We start from the raw sequence: 19,161 nt of genomic DNA on the forward strand, positions 1-19,161 counted from the left end.
CTGTGAGAAGCCAAAGACAGTTCAAGGCTGTTCATGTTTTGATGTTCTGCAGCATTAAGCACAACAGCTGGATAATAAGACATTTGTTGGAGAGCTGGAAAGTATCTTGATTCTGCTCTGCTCTGATGCAGAGAACATGCCAGAAAGTGAAAGCCAGAAACACCAACACAGAATAGTAATACATGAGTCATTGGTGATGATTAACAACTATAACAACTCTCAGCAAATATTCTGTAGTAATCTTTTGACAGGAAATGTTGCCTGCTGTGCAAAATGTGGTTACACAAAAGCAAAGTTGAATGAAGGAGAGACCAACATAAACTGGATTATATTTAGATGGAAAGACGGAAAGAAAAGAAAGAAGGGAGCAACACCTGGGGTTTGACAGTTGAATTACTGCAGTTCATCATCCAGCAGGAAACAATGGGGATGTTGTCAGTGTGAAGCAACAGACCCACTCAGGAACCAGTGTGGGAAGACTGCCACTTGGATCAGAGATAGTTTTTGATTTACATCTCCATTTTTAGAGATATAAGCCTGTGCTACTTTGAGAAAGTGAAGAAGAAAAATACAAGAGCTTACTAGTCTGTGACAGTCTGTGATATAAATAAATAAACTCTGAGTAAATGAACTCAGGGTTAAATTTAATTTTTTCTGTTTTTACCACGTTTTCCAGCGATTTGCCAAGTATACAAACAGCATCTGGATATGATCAATTCTGCTTGACGCATGTTTATTTTTGCTGCCCATCAACTGAAAATATATCTGAGTAGTTTGTCCAAAACTCCATGACATTGAACAAAAACCAAATAGTTACAAGGCAAATACAGAGATGAGTTGCAAAATACATCAGAGTGTGTGTAACGTGGTATAATTACGATAAAATAGATAACTAGGTGTCATAACTTTTGAATGACAAAAAGGTCAAAAAGGTGCTAAATGTACATTGTCAATTCTGTTAAATTTAGTTTTTTTCACTTCTTTTATCACTGCACCGCTGGCAGTTGAAGTGCATATATGAGCTGAAAAAGGCTATTAAGGTGGCTGTTACCTTACTTGTTGCTTTCTACTTTAAGGGACTTTCCCCTTTTAATTTGGGGAATATGTACAACTGTTGACCTTTTACACAAGTTTGACAGCAATAGAAGAAATTAATAGACTTTTTTCAACGTTTAATAGCATTTGTTAATCAATTTTTAACATAACACTTTAAACTTCTGTCGTATTTACATTATATCTATAGGGGCATTTTACAATTATTCTATTTATCATTTATATGCATTTTTAAAATACCAGAATTTTTTAGAAATCAAAGCTCAGTGTTGTGTATTCCCATGTGTGAAATGTCCATTTTTCTTTCTCTGCATTTTTTTTATAATATATTTTGCATAAGTACTAGTAGATTGCAACATTGAACAAAAAATGACAGTATATGTAATGACAGTAAAGCCTCCCATCCTGACTATGGTTAAAAAACACAGATTCAGTTCAATTGTATTTATAAAGCGCCAAATTACAACAAATGTCATGTCAATCCAATTCAAGCCAATTAGAATCCAATTCATTAAAATTCCAAATTAGTCCAATTCACATGGGGCCAATAAAAAAAAGTAGTCCAGCTAAGGAAACCAACAGATTGCACCGAAACTTCTCTTTGATCCAATCTCCCGTCCAAGAGGCGACTGTGGAAAGAAAAAACTCCCTTTTAACCAGACTCAGGAGGGGTGGCCGTCCGCCTCGATCAGCTGGGGTTTGAAAGGACAGGACAGAGGTCAGGAATACCTGCAGAGAAAGAGAAATAATATTATATGTACATGGAGAAAAAGAGAGCAGAGTGAGGAAAGGTGTATCGTGGGAGGTCCCCCAGCAATCTAGGCCTACAGCAGCATAACTACGGGATGTTTCAGGGTCACCTGAGCCATCCCTAACTTTAAGCTTTGTCAAAAAGGAAAGTTTTAAGCCTGATCTTAAAGGAAGAGCGAGTGTCTGCTCCCCAGACGTAAATGAGCAGCTGGTTCCACAAGCAAGGGGCCTGATAATTGAAGGCTCGGCCTCCCATTCTACTTCTTCAGTAAGAAGTCTTTTTATTGTGTTTCTAAAAGTGTTGGAAGGTGCATTCACCATTAAAATATAAACCAAAATGTCTAACTTCTGATGTTTTGATTCCAAATATAATTCAGATTTTCTAGTTTTGTTATATGGTATTACAGCGTTGTTTGAGCATTATTAGATCATTTCTTTCTTATGAACTTCCCATTTCATAGTGAATGCTGCATGAATTGAACTTGATAAGATGAACGATAGGAGGTGTTATGCACTCTTCACTGTAAATCTGAACAGCTTTTTCAATTAAATACCAGCTGTTTTGTCTGAGGTTTTTAGTAGATAGTGACTTCAGACATCCAAATATAGATGCTGTGAAGCAAAAAAGTGATTTATTTGGTTCTCAGCCCGAACAGCCTGTGCCTCTTTCTCCTTACTTATAAGATATTGGGCCAAAGCAACACATCGGTTTCACATTGGAGTTCAGTTCCAGTGATCCTTGAAAAATCCAGATGCATACTAGTTCGAGGGGTTTAAACTAACCTAAAGTGGCATGAAACTAAAAAAAAAAGAAAAAGATAATATGAACTACTGCCAAAGAGTAATGAAAATATTTTTCTCTGACAACTCGATCCAAAACAGAATTAATTTCCTGTTATATTACAGAAAACTGTTTTCTATCAGTGAAAAACAAAACTTGGGTTATTTATAGATATTTTTTCCATCACTACTTTCTGGGACACATATTGAGAGCTGGACCAGTGAAACGTTGCTGAAAAGAAGACCAACCATACAAGAAACATGGGAAATCTGATTCTTAGACAAACCTCAAACATTATGCACACATTTGACAGCAAAAACAATGACATTTAATTAACATTTAATGTATGACCCAAAGTGTCTGCTGCAAATATTCATCACAGTCTATAGACCAACTTCCTGCTTAAACCTCATGTATTGCAATAAGAATTGTGGTGCTGATATGTGTGGTTGCTCATGTTTTACATCCAAAAGGGCTTCAATATTCTGGGTCAACCATTGTATACAGTGTACCTGATTGTCTGAGAGCGCAGTGTGCCTCTTTGCCAAACTCTAATGCCAAAACTACAAAATTTGCAACAAACCAAACTTATTTTTAATGACATTCTGTTAAGAAAACTGCTCAAAATTTGCTCCCTTAAACCAGGGTGAAGACGCAGAATAACCTCAAATCCCAAATGACAAACATTAGCAGCATTAAAAATGGCAGCAGCTTGTGTAAATACTGAAACGATGTTCTGTGATCACACAGCACCATTTTCCCTCTTAATGAAGTGTGTTATACAAGCAGGCCATGTTTATCTTTCACCTGATTGATCCTTTATAAGGCGCTGATTATAACCGACTAATTATCCAACACTGAGTAGGAGGCAAAACACACTCACAAACTCTGAGGAACACACACAAAGTTAAAAGACACACGATGAGGCTACAGATAGTCTCCTGTGCACAAATACACACTGATGCACACATTTAAACACAGAAACGCTCCAAGAGACAATCAGATACTGTGCGTGCACGAAAATAAAGACATGGTGCATAAACACACAAACACACTTTTAGGCATTGGTGTATTTTTACAGATTCCCTGCCCCAATCTCACACCCACACAAACACTAACACACACATTCCTGGATTGCAGCTCTCATTGGATGTGTTTACATGCCGCCATCACTTCGTGGTCTGGCGCGAGGCATCGAAAGTGATCAGAAATGGAACCAACAAAAAGAATGGCCAAGCTGGAGAGTAAATAAGTAATAAATCTATCCCACATCAGCGGAACGTTTCACTGTAAACACCCTCTTAAAAGCGAGCATGTTGCGGCGTCCCGTGCTGATGGGAAGATGGCAGACATTCCTGCTGTTCTCCACAAGAAAGGGCGGCGATAGAAAAAGAACTGAGTTTACGGGGGTTTGGCCAGTTTCTCCAGGGCATCTGGTGGCTTTAATCTCAACAAAGCTCAATTAGTCGACGTCAGAAAGATGAAGAGGGATGGAGACAGGGAGTTGTGTGGGATTTACAACGTGTGAGAAAGACAGAGGGAGGAAGAGTGGGTGTTGTACAAGAAACTGGATCCAACTAAAATGTGTTTCTCTTGGATTTTCTACGTATTTTCGTGAGGAAACTTCGCTCTGTTAATGACAAATACAATGCTTACTTCCATATTAACTGACATGTGTGCTTGATAATATTCAGATTGCAAAGAAACGTGTTTGTCATTTTTTGTCATGAATCCATTCATCAGTTTATTCACAGTTTGTGAAATGTTTTAAAAACATTTTTTTACTGTTTGAAAAGGAGTGGGTTGCTTTTTCCGTGGTGGCAACGACAAGTTAGAGATTTTTTTAAAAAGTGGGGGGAAAACGACCAAAAAAAATTGTCAGTTTTCAGGTTGAAATCTTTTTTTTACTGCAACATATGAGCTGTGTTTCTGTATAGATGTCAGGTGAATTTGAAGTGAAATGGTTTTGTAAAAATTGCTAAAAACAAAAGTTTAGAACCACTTCTCAGACATTTTTACGCTTCTAAACTCATCCAACTTAAATCAGGGTTCAACAAAACATGGCAGGTCCACACATTTCACAACAGCAGTATACGGTTTGTGATTTCCTCTTGGTATGTATGTATTTTTTTCTAAAGGGAAATATATTAACATTTGCCTAGGATGTGGGAGATATATATCTATCAATATCTGTATCTTATGGAGCTCAGGAGTAAAAATATACCGTCATACTTCAAACCTATGTTTTACTACATTTGGGGCAATGTTTGAATTATTTAGCTTTATTCTCACATTTAAGCTGATCAGGGTGAACAGTAGACCAAGCTTTCACACTGCAGCAACACAAGCACTAGGGGGCTCCTGGCTCCTCTTATGAAGACATGACCGTGTTTTCTCTCCTCACCAACACCAAATCAGTTTAGGAAACTTCAAAGATTCGGCACAAGCTGTGTTTCCATCCAACTGCAAAACAAAATTGAAGTGAACTTTTGAAACATGGCTTCATAGCAAATAGTCATCAGCCTTGTTTCAGTTACTTGGTTTGGAGTGAATAAACTATGGGATGTGTTATCGTTCACAGGTGGCAGAGTGGAATACATGTGGCTGCAACCCCCCCGATTATGAAATGTCAAGTTGGCAGACAAAAACAAGACTGGCAGCCTCGGCCATATCGACAGGAAAAATGGAAAGCGATCTTTGGTAATTCTTTTCAACTCGGTATGTTGTAATTCTTCCTGTCAGGAAAGCTGTGTAATTTGACATTCTGATTTCTGTTTTAGGCTTTGTTAAGTTCAGGTACAGCTTTCTGTTTTCCTTTTATGATTTGTTCTTTGTTCTGTTGGTTAGTCTAGCTTCCCATGTTATGGTTAAGTCAATGTTCAAGTTAGTCTTGCTTCCTATTTTATTTTGTAGAGCTTTCCCCCTCTTTTTTTTCAGTCACAGTTCCTTCCTTTTCCTGCATCGCAACAAGATTTCAGCTGCCGTTTGCCACACCTGCAGATTAAATGTCACTATCACCCTCAGTATTCACATACCAAGTTTTCCTCTGTCGCTTTCAGCCTGGCTTTTTGGTCTGTCAAGTTTATTTTGTGTTTTCTTTATGCATGTTCCTATTCATTTTCATAACATTTTTAACTTATAGCTTATTAAAATCTTTTCTTTTAGCCTTATTTACCTGCCTCCTGCCCATGAGCCTGCAAGAAACTTGTGTTTGGTGGGCTATTAAAATTCATATTCACATAAATCCTAAGGGTCATCCCTTACTAATAACTAGTTCTTTTAGTTCATTAGAGCATTTGTTGTACATTTTTGGTGTAAATAACTGCACTGTATTGTGTATTTTGCCTATTTGTCCACCTTTCAGTTGAATGAATTATTGATTGTCTGAGGGAGGAGTTCTGCAGTTTCAGGCAGTGTTTAATCGTGCATCATGGTGGGATGAGTCCCTAATGACCAGCACATCACGGAGCGGGTGTGAAATGTTGTCTAATATTGCCCTTAACTTGGACAGCATCCTCCTCTCTGGCACTTTGACACCACCGTCAGAGAGTCTCATTCCGCCCCCACAACATTACTGCGTTGGTGGATCAGTTTGCTGAATCTCTTGGCAGACTGCTGCCCAGCAGGCAACAGTATAGAGGATAGCACTGGCAACCACAGACTCATAAAATATCTTGAGCGACGTCAGACAGATGTTGAAAGACCTCGGTCGCCTCTGAAAGCAGAGACAACTCTTTTGAGCAAGGTTTTAGACACTACAGCTTCCATGGAGAAGAAACTAGTCAGTACAGTATCTGTCAAATACAAATATCATCTGAATGTAAAATATTAAAGTAATGGATTTGAAGAAAAGGATAAACCATTGAATCTGTATATGTAAACTTGATGTATTGAGATTTCATTGGCATGTTCTAAAATAATTATGCCCCCCCTCAAAGAATTTAGTTCTTTAAATGTTCTTTGTTAATCGTCCAAGGAATTGCCATTAAGAATTTTATTTTTAACTTTTTGCATGAGATGCCCCAACTGATTTTTAGTTTGAGGAACAGCCAATTCAACAGAAGGTGGTTGGAGCAAACCACATCATCTGCTGCCACAGAAAAAAAGAGGAGCCAACAGCTATCAGCTGATCTAGTCAGCCTTGGCATGCCAGTTATCAAATCAGTAAACAATTTAGTAAGTTGTCAGGCTTGGTGTGATGGATACCAGCATAGAAATGCTATTAAATGCCAAAATAATTGATGATCCAGTGAGTAGCCGCATTAGATGTATGATTTACCACCCAAAAGTTACCTTCTCATTTGCCACCACTGGTTGCTCAGTTTCCAGTGCTGGCTTATTACTGGCCTGTCAGTAGCAGAGAAAAGCAGATATATAGCCTTCTTCTGGAAGTATATAGCCTCTGCTGAGGGCTCAGTGGTCTTAATTTTGACCCTTTTACTACACCATATATTTCCAGTCTGTGACCATGGTTTTATACATTGTCCTGTTCACCTCTTCTCTCCCGCAAATTGTTTTATTTGTAACAAAGTGTAACAAATTGCCTGCATTAATGACGATTTATTTGTTGCTTTGTTTGTTTAAAAGAGTCTTTGGGCTGCACTTTGCTGCTGCGTGTCCTCTAGCAGATTCTGGGGGTCACACATGAGCATAGCGATCATTTTACTGGTCAGCATCAAGGCCATTTATTGGAGACGGAAAGAAACTGGGATGTCTGGGTGAGATTGAAACTTATCCCCCTCTACCTTGTAAAAGTTGCACACTTAGCTGGACGCATGCAAAGAAATGAAATTGATCGTAGCGGAGTGGGTGTGAAATATATGCACAGCTCTCAGCCACCTGGAGGTGCATGTAGGTGCGTATGTGTGTCTGTTCGTGCATGAAAACATGACACCGTGCAGGCTCCATGCACCACTGAGAGCTGGAGGTGAAGCGAGGAGCAATAACCCCCAATAACTTCTACGGCTCAAATTAGAGGTTCATTTTTAAAGAGGCCTCCCACACAGCTATCACCACGTTCTCCACTGAGGACCCCAATTATCAGCTTCGTGAGTCTGGAGCTCACTCCAGAGACTGAAACTCATATGTCATCAACACACAATTGACCACACCCCCTCTTAAGAATGAGGATACTGTCATAAAAGTCTTTGATGACATAAAACAAACTGATTGGCTTTGACATGGGAGACATTTTAGCTCATTTGAGGTTTTTTAAAAACTGAAGCAGTTCTGAATTGATCCTGGGCTTTATGACCTGCCTCCCCCTCAGCTCTAGGTCGCTAGATTTATTTCTGCGTCTGCACAGCAGGACATAAATCATCCTCAGACTCTTTCTTCTGCTCGTTCTTTCTTCTCTGCCCCCCTCTTTCTTTCTCTCTGGTGCGAGGGATGTGGCTGTCTGCAGCACAGAGTCCAGCTCTCTCCCGTCCGGAAGAATTAGACCCGCAGACATTACCACATTGTATTTTGCGGTGCATAGTTTTTCAAAAGGGGGAACCAGTTCTGGCTCCACCACAGTCCCAGTCCTGCGGGCCCCTCGGGCCTCTTTCCCTCACTCTCTAATTAGATTAGCCTGGTCCCCAATCTGGCAACCAAGGGCTCCAATCTGGCAATCCGGCTACCTTTGCGGTAGAGCAATATCTGGTCTTAAGAGGAGGAAATGACCTAAATGTCGGTCAGTATGGTATTCTGTTACACCCAAATGGTGTGCTGACAAAACAGCTTGGGTAATGAAGACGTTAGAGAGCAAAGAGAGGGAAGGGAAAAGAAAAAGGATTTACAACTGAGCTCTATGAAAAGTGCTGGGCCAACTAAAGGCTTGTGGTTGGGACAACCATTTTGGGAGGAGAGCTGGCAGCTGAGGGAGCCATCACGGGTCGGGTCAATTCCAAAACAGCCAATTAGGCGCTCAGGGGCTGTTGCATATCAATAAATATCACCGGAGCATGTCGCTACTTGGAGGCATACAGTTGATTTGCAATGAAAAGCAAAGTGGATCTTTCAGTTAGGGCAAATGCTCTCTGAAATATACCAGACACGTTCTGTCTCTCTCTTATGTCTGCTCTTGCACAAGTGTTTCAGCATCTTCAATTGTCTGGCAGAGGGCCGTAAAATATCACAGTAGTGTCGGAAAGGAAGTCGTCAGGCCAACTGATGATGCCAAAATTAAAGCCAAGAGCTTGAGCAATTTAGAGGCCTGAGAGTCGTGCATGGCACCGTAAATCTGTCAGTACAAATGTTAAAGTCGCTGCCAAAAGGATGATTAAGAAATATAAAGAAAACACAAAGTGAGTCTGTGCATAAAAAAGGTAAATAAGCAGTTAAAGCTGAATGAGGACAGTCAAACAGTACAGAGATTCCTGCAGTGAAACACATGTGCGGACAAGACTAATGCAGCCGTGCACTGAATTCCACAGCCAGCCATCTAGATGGAACGTGACAGTATAAAACAGAAAAGGACGTCTGGAGATTTCACTGACAGGAAGTGAGTGCTGTGAATGATTTGGCCTCATAAATCATTTTCGGGGGAGCGATGCAGGGAGCTTCCAAATCCTGCAGTCTTTTTCATGCACAACTGATGAGTTGATCCCTCTAAGGGTGCTGCTGAGAGCAGTGTGTGCATCGCAGCTCCCACGCTATGACACAAATCAAGATGTTATGGAAGGTCTAGATGACTAATTTGCTGTTGTTGTGTTTGAGGTTTTCGTTGTGGAGAAAATAGTTACAATCCTTCACCATGGTCCAGGGGGAAAAACGGCTTAGAACTCATGGCTAGCAATAGAGAATGGAGGGGGGGGGGGGGGGTCCTGAGTTGGAGAAACATGTTCATGGGAAAGATCAAGTGGGAATTTGTCTCCACGGTGTACTTAGTCTGTGAATGTGTTTGTGTGAGACAGACAGTGCAGCTGAGTTTGGAAATATTTTCACAGTAATTCAGATAACTTTAAAAAATCACTTTGGTTTTGACATCCATTCACACAGAACTGCCATTTTTAACCCTGATGCCTTTGGAAGATGCACTTCTGTTGAAGGATCTTTGTTTTGTTTTGCTTTTAAACAAATGGCAACTCACGCATCCCATAATTCCTCTGTGAACATCGTGCCAAAAACAAAAATAAATGTCAGTGGTGATGCAATGATTTTCAGGCAAAATAGAGGGTCCAGATCCAGATTTTGCAGAAAAACGTTAAAAGAATAAATAAATGATAAGGAGAAAATCAGCTGACGTGCACAGACATTAAAGACAAATAATATAATATAATATAATATAATATAATATAATATAATATAATATAATATAATATAATACAATATAATACAATATAATATAATATAATATAATATAATATAATATAATATAATATAATATAATATAATATAATATAATATAATTATATATATATTATCAACAGAATACAGATATTACATTATTTTGACATCACAATGACAATATCAGTTTATGGCGACATCATTAGTAAAGGTTTGGATCACAGTAAAGCAGGACAGGGGGAGTATCTTGTCTGACATCACAAAACACGTAAGCCACATTCAGATTGCAAACCTGAAAGCAATATATATTGTTCAAAGCACTTGTGGGCAGCCGGTGTCTTATCTGCAGCAGATGGCAGTCAGTGCAGTCTTTGTTTGGGGAGACTCAGGATCTGTGAAGGGTAAACCAGGTTGAAGAACTAATTCCAGCCATCTGAATGAAAAATTTAACGATGAGGATAATTTCAGCCTCATAAATCTTAGAGTGGTTCGAGCAAATGCTTTACTGTAAATTTTTTAACAATGGTTAACTTTTGCATGAGAAGGTTGTTTTCTTTGGCTACATTTCCTCGGTTAAAGAACATAAGAACTGCACCAATAGTGCATATCCACTGGTCGGTGACTGCTCATATAGCGGCTGCGCCTGACTGACTGGAGAATATGATGACATGTTTTCAGTCAAACCCACAAAAGCACTTTTCACTAATTTTGGAGTAGCAGTTTTGAATAAGTGAACAGAAAATCCAATCATATTACCAGGAAGTCTGAGATGATAACATTTCTGTCCTCAACAGCAATATCACCATAAAATTCAGCCAGAAAAAGTAAAAATTGGCTTACGTTTAGCATTTGTCAGCTTGTCTTCTCAGATGTTCTGAAAGTAAATAAGATCGTATGATGTCATAAAATATGTTAGATTGTCAATTCCATTATTAATGTTTGACCATGTTTACAAAAGAACAGGTGAAAGCCTGATCACCAAATCTAAGTGGCTGCACCTAGTTCCAATCGTATAGCACTTTTGTATACATCACCATGTAGAAATAGAATGAATACCTCCCATATACAAGCAAACAGGACGTCCCTGCAGTAAAGGGCAACAGTAGCCCTTTGCACAAAACCCCTAATGGAGGCTCAACAGATATATCAGGAATCTCTGCAGCAGGACCAAGCGTGACACACCAATTACCAGAGGAACAGTTGGTGTTCAAGTAAGTGCATGCTCTTATGGTGTTCATTCTGCCCTGGACCAACAGAAGAAGAAGGGGAAGTAGCAGGTGGGTAATTACAATGTCGGAAGCAAAAGTTAACGATTGGAAGCCTCACACAAAGAAACCGCATTAAGCAGCAAAGACACAAAATGACAGAAAACAAAGACTGGTGTTGCTTTTCTTTGTTGGAGACAGGTCGCAAGGGACTGAATTCTGATGTAGAACTTGCAACTTTTCTTCTGGAAAAGAAAAAAAAGCTCCCTCTCGTAGTACTTCCTTAGGCTGTTTTTTTTTTAAAAAGAAGAATAAAATACAGACGTATACATAAATGAATCTTAAATACGAATGGAAACGTATACCCTGTGTGGTAAAACTCTGCCCCATGTGGCGACCATTTTTTAAGCTCAAAGTTACAAAATCCACCTTTAAGGAAATAAAAAAAATGATGATTTTATGATGTGATGAAGCTGTTAGTAAAGGTTGGGTTGGTTATATTAGCAACCAATCAGATTAGAACAAGAAATAAACAGTAGCCTCCTATGTTGACTGTTTCATTGACTCATCCACGCCCTGCTTCCTGCTATGATGGATTTTGTAGCTCATTAACTGTCCCTTGCGTCTCTCCTTTCTTTCTGGACACAAATATGATATGTTACAGTTGCTGTTGGAGCTTTTGGTTGAATGATTGAATCTAGAGTTTACTTGACAATAAAATGTAACAACACTTTCTATTAATCTGACTCTACAAAACACCTGTTGGGCCATTTTTCTTCATTCATATTTAGTTGATTCTGGTACATACTGTCAAAGAAAGATTGTCCCTCACTGATTAAAAAAAGATAATTGGACAATAACAAAACTGGAGATATAGATCATTATTTCATGGTATGAATGAGGGTCGTCCGGCCAGTTTGCAACATCCTTACAGAAGCTTATGTTCCCATGTCTGCATACGTAGGAGTGATCTGTTATGGATGGACATCCTGTCTCGCCCACTGAAGGTGGGCTTGATGGAAATCTTTTAGAGCGGTTGATGAGCAAAGAAAGCAGCCAGGAGATGGATGCAGAGAGGAGACACAGATCCTGCTGGTATTTCATCGTCTGAATCATGAGGGGAGCTGCAACATGGCTGTCAGCATGATGGAGATCCCGTCAAGGAGGGGGGTTGGCTTGCAGCACCGACAGGTCAAACGCACAGCTGCTTCTAACTAAGCCTGCTCTCCCTCAGTCTCAGCTCAATTCACTGAACTTTGTTGGCACCAAAGTAAAAAGAAATATTTTGTCATGCAAGATAGGGCATCTTTTTGTACTAAATCTTATTTTACTCTTCTATCAGCAAGTTGTTCAGTAGCAGAGTTATTTCGCATCTGTTCTCTCCCCTTTCTTCTTTTCAATGCTCATTTCTATTTTTCTTTCCTTCTGTCATTTATTTTCCACAGTTTTTCCTTTATTCATTTCTCTAATATCTCCCTGTTTCCTTCTTTCTTTGCTGAAATCTTTCATGTCCTGTTTCTTTTTTCCTTCTTTCCTTCATCCCACTTTTCTTCCAAATGTCTTTCATTTGCTCATGTCTTTGTGTCATTCAAACTTTATTTATTTTATTATTTCTTTCTGTATGTCCTTTTTTTCCTTTCTTGGCTTTCTTCTTTTAATCTCCTGTTCACTTTCTTTAATTCATTAATTTCTTTATACTTCATCCTTTCTCATCTTTCCACCTTTCTTACTGCTGCCATTTTTTGATCCTTTATTCTTTTAACTTCTCCTTCCTCACCTCATCTCTTATCTTCTTTCTTTGCACGTCTTTATTTGTGTCCCTGGTTTCTTTCTTTTCTATAATCCCTTTCTCATTCTTTTCTTTTTCTTTCTTGCGACATCTTTCCTTTTCTCTATACATTACTAACTTTTTTTTCTATTGTTCCCTCCTTTCTTTCCATGTTCCCTTTTTTTTTGCTTCAACTTGTTTATTTCTTCCTTGAAATTCTTCCTTCCTTTTCATCCTCGTCTTTCCGTTTTTCTATAATTTCCCCTTTTTTTGTCATTTTATGCCTTTTTTCTTTGATATCTTCTTTCAGCATTGTTCATTCTCTTTTTATTTGTGCTTGTTGCACTTTTTCTTTACATTTTCTGGCTCCTTTCATTGTTCCCCTATTCTCAAGATGTCTTGCTCGCTACTTTTCTTTTGCACTATTACTGCTCTTCTCCTCTAAGTCCAATTACTACCGTTTTTCATTGCTTCCCTATTATCTGTTCCATCCATCCAGCCATAATTACTCTTGTTTTAATCTTTCCTGCCCTCTCTGATGTTTCCCCACAGATCTCTGGTCATGTCCTGTAAATAAGCGATTTTCATATTCTCTAAGCTGTGACATTTCACGTTTTTGCCATTTTGGACATCCTCTCTAACAGCAGAACCAAAAGAAAAGCTATAAGAACACACCCATCCATGTAGGATAAGTCATTCAGTCCTGTTCTCCACCTCTGATGGAGCACCCATTAACCCACCAACCATCTCCAAACACAAATAACCAACGCTGATGTGCCATCTTGTCCTCGAACCCCTATAATTGCAGATAATTGTTCGACATAATTTGGAGCAATTCACCATGTTACTACACTCTGGCTTACATTTAATCCATCCTGCTGGCATTTGTAAAGAAGACAATGTTTGGGTCTCAGGGCAGCTGACTGACCAAATCTGCAAAGACTACACAAACATGAACATTAGACGAGAAAGCGTGGCTCAGCTAAACTCAAATATAATATTCAGGGCTTGATATTCTTTATTAACATTAAATTATTTTTGCACTGTCACCGATCACATGCAACAAATCTACACAGTCATCACCAAAATTGGCAGCTTTACAGAGCTTTTAAAACCTGATCTCATGACAGAATGCACAGTCCGGTGTAAAAGTCTCGAGCCATATCACTTCTTTATATTTTCCGTCCAAGAAGCCAGTCTTTACTGTAATCTTTTAAAGTGGTTTTGAGCAATAATACGTTTTTCTTTGGACAGTGGCTGCTTTTTAAATCATTTTCCAGTCCTTGTACCTGCCTACTTTCAGAGGAACATGTTTTGTTTTTCTTGTCGGTTAACAATGTATGGCCCAGGACTGTGCTGCCCGAGAAGCAGGCAGCCTGCTGCAGCAGTTCTGAACATGTTCTATCTTTTTCTGCTGAGCTTTTTTCTGTGAAAATGCAGATTTCCGGAACATTTTTCTGTTCTGGTTTGGATGCTGTGCTGCTGGAAGGACCTCTGTTGGTAACTCTGGCAATTTTTTTAAACATCTGTAATGATGCATAACCATGGCAACAGGAAAAGTGCTAACCTCTTGGAGAAGCTAACTAAGCTTTCCAAAGCTTCCCAAGTAATGTCTGGAAAAAGACCTCAAATCACGATGAGTTGAAAAGGAGATGTCTAGAATGCAGAGCGTGAGCAAAAGTCTGAAAAAAGGTGAAAGAGGGTTAAACCATTTCTATTCTTGATCACCATGGGAAGTGTGAGTTAATTGGCAGATAAAATTAACAAGCTTGGACCCCTAATGAGGACACAGCAGGGAAATCAGGAAGTTAATGTTAAATGTTTTCATTGAGACATGGCTGGAACAACTCTAACAGCTCTCTACTCAGCTTTAAGACTACACAGGCAGACAGAGACTGCAGACAGAGAGGTAACAGCAAAGGAGGATGACAGAGCTTATTGAGAACAGATGGTGTAATCCTGGACATTTCACTGAAAAGGAGCGTCTCTGCACCCCAGAAGTTGAACTGTTGGCTGTCCATATTGTCTACTGAGAGAGTACGCCTGTGTTACCTGTCAATGTGCACTCATCAGCTAAGTTTTTGCTAAGCATCAGGTGTCCCTAAAGATTTCTACCACACCTTCCTTTCTGCTACAACTTTCTACAAGTTTATCAACTGATTTTTATTTTATTTTGTTATCTGTCTATAACAATAGCATATATCTTATAATCAGTAATACTGCAGCAATATACCGTAATTTCCCTTTGGGGAGTTAATAAAATAGGGGCTGTACGGTGTGTTGGTGGTTAGCACCATTGCCTCACAGTGAGAGGGTTCCAGGTTCAATCCCCACCTGGGGCCCCCTGTGTGGAGTCTGCATGTACCCCCAGTACTCCAGCTTCCTCCCACCATCCAAAATCATGCATGTTAGGTTAATTGGTGACCCTAAAATCGTCCTTACATCATTGTTTGTCTCATTTGTCTCATTTGTCTCTGTGTGGCCCTGTGATGGACTGGTGACCTGTCCAGGATGTACCTCCTGCCCAATGACTGCTGGGATAGGCTCCAGCCCCTCTGCAACCTGATTGACAGATTAAGCAGGTATAGAAAATAGATGGATTAATAAAGTATTAATTGATTTAACTGAACTGAATTAAACCACTTGACACTGACCTATGAACTCTTTAAGTATTAAAAAAGGCACCAAACTCAAGGGATGAACCAGTGTTTGGTCATGTTTAGATCTTTGAAATTAATTCCCGGTTTACATGAAATACATAAGGAAATTAGAAATTATACCCGTTTAATGCAAATTCAGGGTTGCAGGGGGCTGGAGCCAAAAAACCTAGACAATGCATACTCACATTCACTCCAATAGTCCATTATGAATCGCCAATTAACCTAACATGCATGTTTTTGGACGGTGGAAGCCTGGGTATGTGGAGAGAACCCACGCATTTACATGGAGAACATGCGAACTCCAGAAAGGCCCTGGTTAGGATTTGTACCAGGAACCCTCTCACTGCGAGTTGACAGTGTTAGGGGTAACAGGCACTATCTAAAAAGTAAAATCCTCAAAGTTGAGTTGCATCATGTTATGAAAACAGTCATTAAAGTGCATATCCTGGCTAAAAAAAACTGATATTTTACTCATAAGTAGGTATAAAGAGGAGGGAAGTTTGGACTTAATACATTGGACAGTCATCAACTATGGCAATATAAATACATCTCTGACATGGCTGAAAGGATTATAAACCGACTAAATGACAAAACTGTATTTCCAAATTTGTTTGTTATCTGTGCAACTTAATTGGGGAACACAGGGACCACCCCTGGTTGTGCGCATATGGCAGTAAATTTGCTTCTGCAAAAAACAAAAACAACACTTCTAGACAAGGCTTCAGTTCTATGGGTTGATGATTGGGGAGCTTTTCGAAGTTTTCAACTTTTTGTGGTATTTTTCTGCCCCCCAGTGGCCAAGATAATGTCTAATTTCCAGTTACTTAATAAAAATTACGTAAACCACTGTCTTTATTTTTCACATAATCTGAAATGATGACTATCAAAAACATAAAATGTCATGCTTTTAATGTGGACTTTCAAGTATATTTTACAGGAAATATCTCTTTACTTTAAGTTTAAATTTTCATTCAAAAGAGGCCTTTTTCATCATGCTGTTCCCACGTTTATCTAAGTATGGCCTTTAAATGACTACCTAAAGAATAAAACTGTAAAATGATTCATCTTTTTAGGGATAACTTTCTTTGCTGCATTTGATCTGAGTCTTGTTGATCAAAAGCATTACCTCTGCAGCGAAGAAAGGCCTTAAGTCCAGGCTACTGCATAAAATCCTTCTCCAATAAGCTGTGGCAGATTGCTACTCAACACCAGGTTGCTCACGACACAGTTGTGGTTCACCACAGCACCACCACAGGGCCCAGGGCCTGTCTAAATTTGCATATGATGGGGAGATTGTTGGGGCTGCAGTGGGCAGAGCATCAGCTTTAGACTGACTGAATCTCCATATCCAGCAGGTTGTTTCAGACAGAGCTGTCAGCGAGAGATCCTATGTCCTGCTGAGTCTCATTTTTAAGGCGAGTCTCAGCTGTGTGTGGAGCACTGACAGCTTGGAGGGGGAGAAATATGGAATTCATTTGGCCCCCAGGAGCAGCAACGCAGAGGGATGGAGAAAGCATGTGGGAGTGGGTATGGGGGCTAGAGAAGACAGCACAATAAAACAAGTACAATAGAGTGAAATCTGCCAATTTTTGCTGTTATATAGTAATTCAACACCAACAGCCAAGACTGACTGAAAGCTCGTCCCCCACATTGTTTATTCCTATCATCAGTTTTTAATGCAACTGCATATGACCGTTTGGTTTCCAAGACCAACATGAAAAACACACAAACTTTGTATATTTTTCAAGTGATGTGGTAGATGACTTACCATTATGATGAAAACACATTAATAATGTGCTCATGGATTTTGCAAAGGTCGCCATCAAATACACAAAGTCCAGAAACTTAAGTATTAAAAAACTATTTGATTTTAACCTAATTTGTCACTGACTGTCTGCAGCAACATCACTTACATGATCTACATTTCAAAAGACAGAATCCATCACGAAAATATCTGGTTTCTACAAAGCTCCTCCGGTCATTTGAGTGGCATTTTTCAGTAAAATCAGGGAAGAAAAATGAACATGCAGCTGTTTATTTCAAAGGCATTGTTAGGTAAACTACCTGCTTACATTTCAAGGCTTCGCCCACGAGTGTGATACTACATCTTCTACTAATTTAAATGTTCCTAGGGTGCATTCAGAGCTGGGCAAAACTGCTTTCTCCTTTTATGCTCCTTATGCATGAAATGAACTTCTCTTATGGAAACTTGTTGCTGTTTTATATAGTTTTTGACTGGAGGAGAAAAGTATTGGGTTTAGTTGATTTTGCTGTCTTTTTTTGCCCCTTGCAATCCTTTGTGATACTTAGATTTGAAGTATTTTTTATAATAGTTTTACATTAAACTTTTATGTACATTTTGTTTTATACTGACAACTTGACCAGGACAGGAGAAGAAGATTTCTTCTACATCAATGGAAACTTCCTGTTTAGATAAAGGGCAAAACCTAATAAAAAATATACATATATGAGCATGGAAACAACTTATTAGCATGGCCACACCTTAGTAATCTATGGAAATGAGATAAAACGAAGTCATGGCCACAAGTTACTAAGAAGATGAAATGTCTGCAGACAACCTTAGTCGTTATTTAACCAGTCAATATGATTATGAACTGTACATTGATGTCCCATCAACATGTTTACATGTCCACCTCTTTGATGACTCTTTTGGAGAAGCAAAGTCCTAATTGTAAATGGTGCAAGACGTTTGTTACATTTACATTCGAAGTGGTGAAATTAAAGCTAAAATGGGAAAATGTTCCAGTATGATTTTTTTTACTAGTGGCAGCACAAACAGACGCTGAATCCAACACATCAGAGTGTTTTTTATACTCAGTGATACCAGACATCGTGTGTTTGCCGTGACTTAACAAGGCCAAATTCCTGAACACCCTCCCTTCTGTGTCCATGTCTGTATTATTGCACTTGGCATTCCCATCTCATTGAGCTTCCTGACCCATCTAAATTCCTCATATTCTTAGTCTGCTCTTTTCACCTCACTCTGTTTGTTTTCAGATCTCCAGGAAGAACTTTTTTAGGGGGCATTTCACTTGACAGTGCACAGAGTTGGCAAATTTGATTCAAGACTCAGAATCTTTTAGCTGAGATGGATCTAAATTTAGGTTCCAGGTGTCCCACGATGTGATTGTATGGAAAAGCAAAGGACAAGCTCCATGGGAATACCAAGGGATTAATCAGAGATGCGGTGGGCTGGCTGGGTGACGGTGTGGGCTGGCAGACCTGCAGACAGTCAAACTGTGAGATCTGGCTGTGGTCTGTTTGGAGGAGCTGTCTAATAGTATTAGCCAAGGTCTGGGACTCTGTTCAGCATAAAGCTAACGGGGCTCAGACAGAATACATTACAACAGCTATGTCGACCAGGACTGAACCATCTGAGAGGTTAGTCACAGACTGCAGAAACTATGTGTTTTTCTTCTCGGTTTTAAGTAAATATGGCAAATGTTTCCAAGGAAATTTAAACAAAAAAATAACTGTGGACCAACTTGTCCCCATTTTCCACTTAGTGACACACTTTTTTCTGCCTGCACAGTAAAACATTTCTCAGGATTTTAGAGAGGAAACTGTGTAAAATGACACTGAAAGGCAAAACACAGCTGATATTTATCAACTTATTTGTGTTCCCACGGTAACCTCTTGAGTAAATATCACCTT

At 39.3% G+C, this 19,161-nt stretch overlaps 1 protein-coding gene across 1 annotated transcript in view; it reads left to right on the forward strand.

Annotated features, from left to right (window-relative positions):
• The window catches only part of tmem106ba (transmembrane protein 106Ba), a 470,787-nt gene that overhangs the window by 335,472 nt on the left and 116,154 nt on the right, over positions 1-19,161 (forward strand). The window lies entirely within an intron of this gene.

Source organism: Leuresthes tenuis, unplaced genomic scaffold, assembly GCF_036924035.1.
Source record: "Leuresthes tenuis unplaced genomic scaffold, fLeuTen1.0.hap1 SCAF_10, whole genome shotgun sequence".
Taxonomy (NCBI): domain Eukaryota; kingdom Metazoa; phylum Chordata; class Actinopteri; order Atheriniformes; family Atherinopsidae; genus Leuresthes; species Leuresthes tenuis.